At 41.9% G+C, this 7,519-nt stretch overlaps 1 long non-coding RNA gene across 1 annotated transcript; it reads left to right on the forward strand.

Moving 5' to 3' along the window:
* The first annotated feature begins 2,966 nt into the window (after window positions 1-2,966).
* On the forward strand, window positions 2,967-3,506 carry LOC133022215 (uncharacterized). Its single transcript, XR_009683005.1, has 3 exons — window positions 2,967-3,052; window positions 3,172-3,265; window positions 3,357-3,506. It is a non-coding gene; the product is annotated as an uncharacterized LOC133022215 (long non-coding RNA).
* The last annotated feature ends 4,013 nt before the right edge of the window (window positions 3,507-7,519 follow it).

Consider the following 7,519-nt stretch of genomic DNA (forward strand, 5'->3'; position numbering starts at 1 on the left):
AATATTTGAGAGAGAGGGAGATAATGAGATGACTGAAAAACCAGCCGACATCCCTAAACTTGAGTAGCAGCCTATCAACATGGAAACACAGGAGGCTTCTGCATAATGTACAATTTAGAATTAGGATATGGCCGTTAGTATAAATAACTTATTTATAAAAAAAAATTGTCTATGAGTGTGGCTCTGCAGATTGTACTAAATAATATAAAACACCAGCCTAGTCAAGCTGCTGACTCAATTGTTGCTGACTTTTAGGCCTATAACAAATTAAATCCTTTCGTGAATTTTATAACCATAACAAACAACTCAATAATGTTGCGTTAATGACCCAGTGCAAAACATAAATCTAAAAGTTAAATTTGTGATTTGTGGCAGGTTTAAATAAATGTATCCATTTCCTGGCAAGCAGTGCTTCAGTGAGCATCTGAAAGTCTAGTCAAAGTGAGAATTCCAGGTGTGTTACCATAGTAGCTGTGCAGAGACTACTACACAAATCTGCTACTCTAATTGGTAAATCTTGCAAATCTGATTGATTGAATGTGCTTTGTTTTGTTCTATCATTTAGTGTTTACAACTTCTAATTAATGTGTAACATTAAGACCACATCGAAGCATGAAACTTAACTAATAATGAAAGGATTGTGGCATAGGCTCCAACATTCTCAGTCCGTCATGCAGTTCCAGCCAATCAGTAATCAGCCCCTATAGTTAGCTAGCATTCATCATTCCTTGGCACTTTGGCATTCCTCTATTTTCAGACAGAAGCGGAGACAAATGGCACCACAAACCTTGTTGTTCTGTGCCCTGAAACAAAACAGAGCACCACCCATGAACAACATTCAGGTCGAGGGAAGAGTGGGGGAGGGACGAGATGGAAATGAGAGGGAGGCAGACAGAATTAGAGAGGAAGGGGGAGACAGACTGAGATGTGGTAATGTCGGTGTTGATAACGAATGATTAAAGAGCTAGCAGGAAAGTCAGACATGCTGAGTTGATCCAGCTAACCGTTCACTCATCAGTCTCCTAATGGTCTGGAGGGTGATGGGGGTGGTGTGGGGGGGGGGTATGCATTGTTTCAACATGGTTTCACAGATGTTACGATATGGCCTGCCCCCTCTGTGCTTCTGTCCCTCATTCCTCTTTTCTTTCAGTTTGTATCCTCTGCTCACCTTCCTGTTTTTTAAAGGGATAACAAACTCTACTGATCACTAAAAATTATTTATTTTTTTTCTTAAATTCGGGACATTAACCCAGAAAAAAAACCAGGAATTGTCAATGACATTCAGGCAGCTCCAGTGGAGCTTGTTAGCTAAAGCAGTTAAGCCTTACACTGCATGAAAAGAAGCGTTTGTGTCAATCTGTGTCGCAGAGAAGTGTTGGCACATCCTTCGGTTAACGACTTTCACACGTATCTGCAGGCAGCAAAGGAAACGCTCAGGGTTCCTGCAGTTGTCAAGCCTGTGAGCTGTTGAGATTTGACCCCCCTGCTCCAACGCCTAGAGGACGCTTTCACATGCAAATGACAATGCTCTGAGCTTCACAAATGCAAATCAGTTTCCCTGAGAGCAGATAACACCAATGTGTAAGAGGCACCAACAAACTATCTGGCAGAGTAAACCAGGCTTAAAATAAATATTAAACCTGAAATTTTAAATTGTTCTTAAGTAAGTAAGTGTGCTATAATGAATTATATTGTATACCACGAACAAAGGTCAATGCAGTCAAAAGAAATGAAACAATGCACTTTATTTCAAATTTTTATTGTCATCCAAAACAATCCTAAATCTCAACAACTGTACAGAGTGGCATGATTACAGTCACTTTTTCAATTGTGCTGGTTAAATGCACAGAGGAAGTGTTGGTAGAGGAACCACACCTCTACCAGCAAATAAATGATGCTGGGTATGATCATCTGTGTCCTGTAAGCTCCAAACTTCTACTGGCTTTCCATAAAAATATCTGTCCTCCCAAAATACTGGCATTAAATTCACATGTCAATGGCAAACTAAGCTGTTCCATGAATTATAAATGGTACCTTTTCACCACTACTTTCAAAATTGCTATGAAACATTCATTGATTTAATGATTTATTTTTTCAGTGTAATATTTAATCCCCCATGGACTGCACAGTGACAAAACACAGCAGCCGGCTGTTTGGCTACAACATACATCTCCACTCAGTTTGATTATTATTTTAAATATAAAGAAGACACAATATAGAGCTTAAATTCCTTCATAATTTGAACTTCAATTGTCTAATTGTTGTTATTAAACTTTCTCAGTATTCCATTAAAACAGTCAACACTTTTATCCAAAGCGACTTACAATAAGTGCATTCAACTATAAGGTTACGAACACAGAACAGCGTGAATCATGTGTGTAAATGTACTAAACACCACAAAAAATAAACCTGGCCTCAGTCACATACTTATCCCATATGAAGTAACCGCTGCTCACGTCACCCGCTCGCGTCATCAGCTGATGGACTCGTCCAATCAGAGCCTCGTAAACCCAGTGCAGCAGCGTCGAGTGTCCCGCACACAGGAAGCGGGTCGTGTTTAGCTTGTCCCGTACGAGTGACTCTGTCTTCGGGGTAAATAACTTGCTGAAGTCGACACGACGCTGTTTCCCTGGAGGAGAAGATGAGTGCGTGGGAAGCAGAGCCGCGGGCCCGGTGTGGACGAGTCGAGCCGGAGAAGACGGATGCACAGTCCCTGAGTTACGGTGAGAGCTAAACTAAACGGAGCCGCCATGCTAACCACTAAGCTAACCCCACATCTGAAAAGCATGTCCGCCACTCTTTGGGATGGCGAGAAAGTTGCTAAAATACGAATACAGCATCGAGTGCTGGAGCAGATCTAGTGCATGTGTAAATATGTATGAATTACTTAGATGTAACAGTTTGTTCTCGTTATGTTTTTTCATCAACGTGACTTTTCTGTATGTTTTCACAGCCTCAGCCCCCCCCCCCCACACACACACACAAACAAAGAGGCGTTAGGCTGAGACGCTGAAAGTCCGGATTTAAAGTGCAGAAAATTAAGCCATTGAATGTAAGTAACTGTTTATGAATTGTTTTGGTGTTTTTTTGCTGTGGATCTTCCAACGGTGATGCAGCGCGGCTATTTCCGTTTATTAATAATAAACTCATGTTACTCGTGTTGTTTTCCAGCTGCCTGTCCATGACGTAGTAAGACACACTATGAGCCAGTATGATCCGACCAGACCTTACATCAGCATTGAGGAGTTGTCGGAGAAGAAAGAGGGTAAGGTTATATTCATTAAATAATTTTCCAGTTACATGTAAAGGTGTATGTTGTCATTGAACTGTGCTAATTTTACTGAATGTGTTTACAGCTGATTGAAGTGGGACAGATGACATGGATCCATCCTTCCACAGCCAGGAGCGCACCGACCTGTGTCCCACACTTCATATAAGACTGGAAGCTACACTGGATCTCACAGCTACACACCACAGACGTCTACACACTGGAGAAGATTCAGACAGAGTCCTACAAAGAAGTCATGACCCAGAGGCTGCAGACAGACATTTCAAGCCTCACCTGAGTTTTTGTACAATATTTTTGCTGTATGTAAACAAAGCTTTCACTCCAAATATACCTTGTTCACATTTGTTCCCTGTACAATATGTTCACCTATAACATCATGCATCACATGAATGTTTAGTTTTAATTAACTGCAGTACTTTTGGTAAAGCAATTAATAAATATTAATATATGCATTTTTATTATTAATATTGTGTGGGAGGGGCTTACCCCACGTGCTGAATGCTGTGACCCCACGTGTGCACTGCAATGACCCATAAGGTGACCAATAGCACCACTTCTACCAGCCAATCACGAGTGACATTAGTTTCAAGGGTCTGTGGTTTCCTCCAATGGTGAGTAGAGAGGGGTTCTAGCCAGCGGCTTGACTCCGATTCATATGCTAATTAGATCACACGTCGCGATCGGTCCGCGCGGCGGAGCGAGCCCCCCCGCGGCTCTCTCCTTTGTTCTCCAAATCCCCCTTAAGGTCCGCAAACGCCGATAGACCCACCTTGTCTTCACTGGCGAACGCCGAGGTAACATCATGGAAACAGTTGGTTACAGCAGGGGATTAGGCCTGTCCGTAGAGGTTCACTGTGACAATAATACTGCTTTTCGTCTAGTGTTATACCTGGGCCGCACTGGCTGCTGTTGCGCCACGGAAATGCTTTGTGTCGCGGCTGTAAGTTGTTATCCCCGCCTGTGGTTCTGCAGTAAAATAGGCCTATGTATTGGTATAACTACTGTATTTCCTTGAACCACTGAACAGCGTCAGCGTCCCAGCTCTAGTGTGTTAACATGTGTGCGTAAATGAGGAGCAAGCCATTCTGCAGCCTGTGTGGCCCGCGCGTTACTGGTACAGTACATAGCAGGTGTTGGTCACAATTACTAGTTTGAGTGAATCAATATCAATATGTATATCAGACGCTGTCCTGTTATTGTTGTCTTGGGAAAAATTAGTCGAACTTTAGCTTCATCCTATATCGGTTCTGTTTTGCGTGCTTTACGCTGGGTTATTGCAAGTGAAGTAGTCGATTTACTTGTGTATAATCAGAAGCTTAGTAAAGCCAATTCAATGGAGATTCGGCAAGTAAGTCAAAAAATTCAATATGAGTCAAAACACATCATGCTGGGACACAGATAGATGCGTCAGCTAATTGCTTGCTGTGTTAGCAAACATTTACTGGTAGACGCCCAAAGCCATCCCGAGTAAAGCAGTGAGCAAATTGTAGTAGTAGAGTTTAGTATAGTATTTTTCCAAAAACATTGACATACAGCTGTCCACACGAGCTAAAGGTGTCATGAATTTGGACTCTTAGATAAAGAGTTCGGGGGCTTTGTTTGACAATTTTCTTTGTGGACATTTTGCTTGTGTTTGGTTTATTGACTATTACCTGTGTTTCCCTTTTGTTCAGTTTAATTTCCCCATGAGTTCTGTGTTTCCTGTTTTATTTTGAAATTTGGCTCCTTATCTGTCTCTAGGTTTATTTCCTCCCTTTGTCCTGTGCCCCGACCCTGTGATTTTCTGCTCCTGTTCCTCATTTGTTTCACCTGTGTTTAATCAACCCAGCCTTCCCTGTGTATATAAGTCTGTACTTCCCTTCATCTTCATTCACTTTCACACATCTTCGTAGTACCTCTTGTTTCCTTTTGATCCTGCCACCTTGTTCTTTTCTGGTTCTCAGTGTCTCTCTGTTTGTCTATTTTTTGGACTTTGTTCTGCATTGTTGCTGGTTTGTCAAATGATATGAAGCTTACTCTGTTATTGTGGCACATGTTAGCTGTAATTACCCAAATCTGATACAAAATTATTTCAAAGATGAAGATGAGTGTGAGCGCATCCTGAGGATTCAGCCAGTTATTGGCTGAGAACATGAACCAGATTATGAACTGAGAATCCGCGGAACAAACCAATGATCTGGCAGGTAACAGGATTACAGCAGGCAACAGACAGGCAGGATTCAGGCAGGAAGGAAGGGCAGGGAAACTAACTGGGAGACAGCTAGTTACCAGACACAGGCAAAGATACAGAATGTCAGAGGGCTTAAAACATGCAAGAACTAGATACAAAATTTAGGGGCCTGCAAAATGAGGTACTACCGAGAAGTAGAAATGTATAATCTGGCAATTAAATTGCAGAGGACAAACCACACCCACGCCAACCCTCAAATGACAAATTTCTTACAAATTTATATAAATTTGAGGTGCAAAGTTAGTTAGATAGATAAGATAAGAAGTATTTTTATTAGTCCTGCAAAGGGGACATTTGCAAAGTGACAGCAGCAGAAGACAACACATAAGTAGCATGCAGTACTTGGGTGAAGGAGTAAAAAGAAATATACATCAATATATAGAAAAATATATAAATATGATTAAACCGGTATATACAGCGTGAAGAAATATATTATGTTTCAGAATATAAGCAGTAAGATTGCACATAAGGCTTTATATTGCACAGACATTTTTACAAATGAGTATAGTATAGTGAATATTGCACAGTTGAGAATATTAAAGTTGCAGTCCATAGTGGTGGTGCATGCAGTTTTACTTGGAGCAGAACTTCTTGTAAAGTCTTACTATTGTCTCAAATAACCACAACTCTATTAAAACACTTAATGTTAAGTGTCCTCATTCAGTCAATACAGCTAATGTGAACAGTGAGAATTAACAGCAAGAAGAGTTTGTCATCTAGAAGCATTTGACTTTGGAAAAATATGCTGAGCACTGTCTTTTTAACTCCTGATACAGAAAAAAATCTGCCTACTTTGTAGAGACGCAACGAGAGACAAAAGGTGTAAAATGGTGCCTTGTCCAAACCTTCTAGGTATCACACCTTATCCAAAGCTCTCCTGTTTTTCCTTTTTATTCTCGTGCCTGATCTATATGGTTTACATTACATCAATGTGTGAAGGAATGAGTGTCGACATTCTGTACTGCCAGACAAATAGAGGCACAGAAAAAGAGGAGGTAGAGGGGGTGGGTATTAAGTGGAAGTGGGGGGCTGACATGTGTCTTTTTCACGAAAATATCAAATTTCCTCTAAGGTTCAATTGGACTTGTGTGGTTTCAAACTCCTGGCGCACCTTTGTCCCTGAATCTCAGCTGATGGAGAGTGACTGTTCCGCTGTCCCAACAGTAGCATTTTCTGGATGACTACGTGGCCAACTGGGTTTCAGTGTGTGATGTCTTGTCACTTTTTAGATTTTTCTTCTTTTTTTTTTTCTTTCTGGAGGTTGTTGTGTTGTAGTTGATGTGCCTCAAGTAGGAGGGACTGGTCAAAGGCCTTCATATTTTCATCGACTATTTGTAGTTATACTACCCAATATGAACTTAGTATCACAAGTTTACCATGTGCAAACCAGTTTGTTTTAATGTGTGAAAATCAAATCTTGATAATTCTGGTTGTCTTGTTTAAAAATCCCCATAAAGTATTGTGGTATCATCAGGGGTTGAACCACTTAGCAGGGTGTGGGGCTGTGCGTCACAGAAGTAGAGAAGTCAAAATAAGGGTTTTAAACAAAAGCCGGTTTATTAAATAACAAAAAGTCTTTCCTGAAGTAAAGCATAAAGTTCATCCACCGGTCATTAGTTGTCCTCCATCCACTTGCTTCTTCAGTGGGATCCTGTCCAAGGGATTTTCCTCCACGTCTCCTGCTCCTTGCTTGTGGCTGGTCTCCACTCCTTTGTTCCCCTCTCTCGCTCCCACACCTGAGCTCCAGCTTTAATGAGGGCTGAGGCCTTGGCACCTCCCCCAGCCGTGCCTTCTGGGAGATGCAGTTCCCCCGGCATCCATCTTGTGGGGATGTAGCCACTCTCCTGATGAGTCACATAACGGCCCTCTATAACCCGCCCTCTTGTGATGCCACACATCCCTCCCCTCGGACCTGACGTCCTCGGCAGGGTGAACGAGGTCCAAAAGGCATCACGGCGGGATAGTGCGTCAGCGTTTCCATGACTACGACCGGGCCTGTG

Source organism: Limanda limanda, chromosome 16, assembly GCF_963576545.1.
Source record: "Limanda limanda chromosome 16, fLimLim1.1, whole genome shotgun sequence".
NCBI lineage: Eukaryota > Metazoa > Chordata > Actinopteri > Pleuronectiformes > Pleuronectidae > Limanda > Limanda limanda.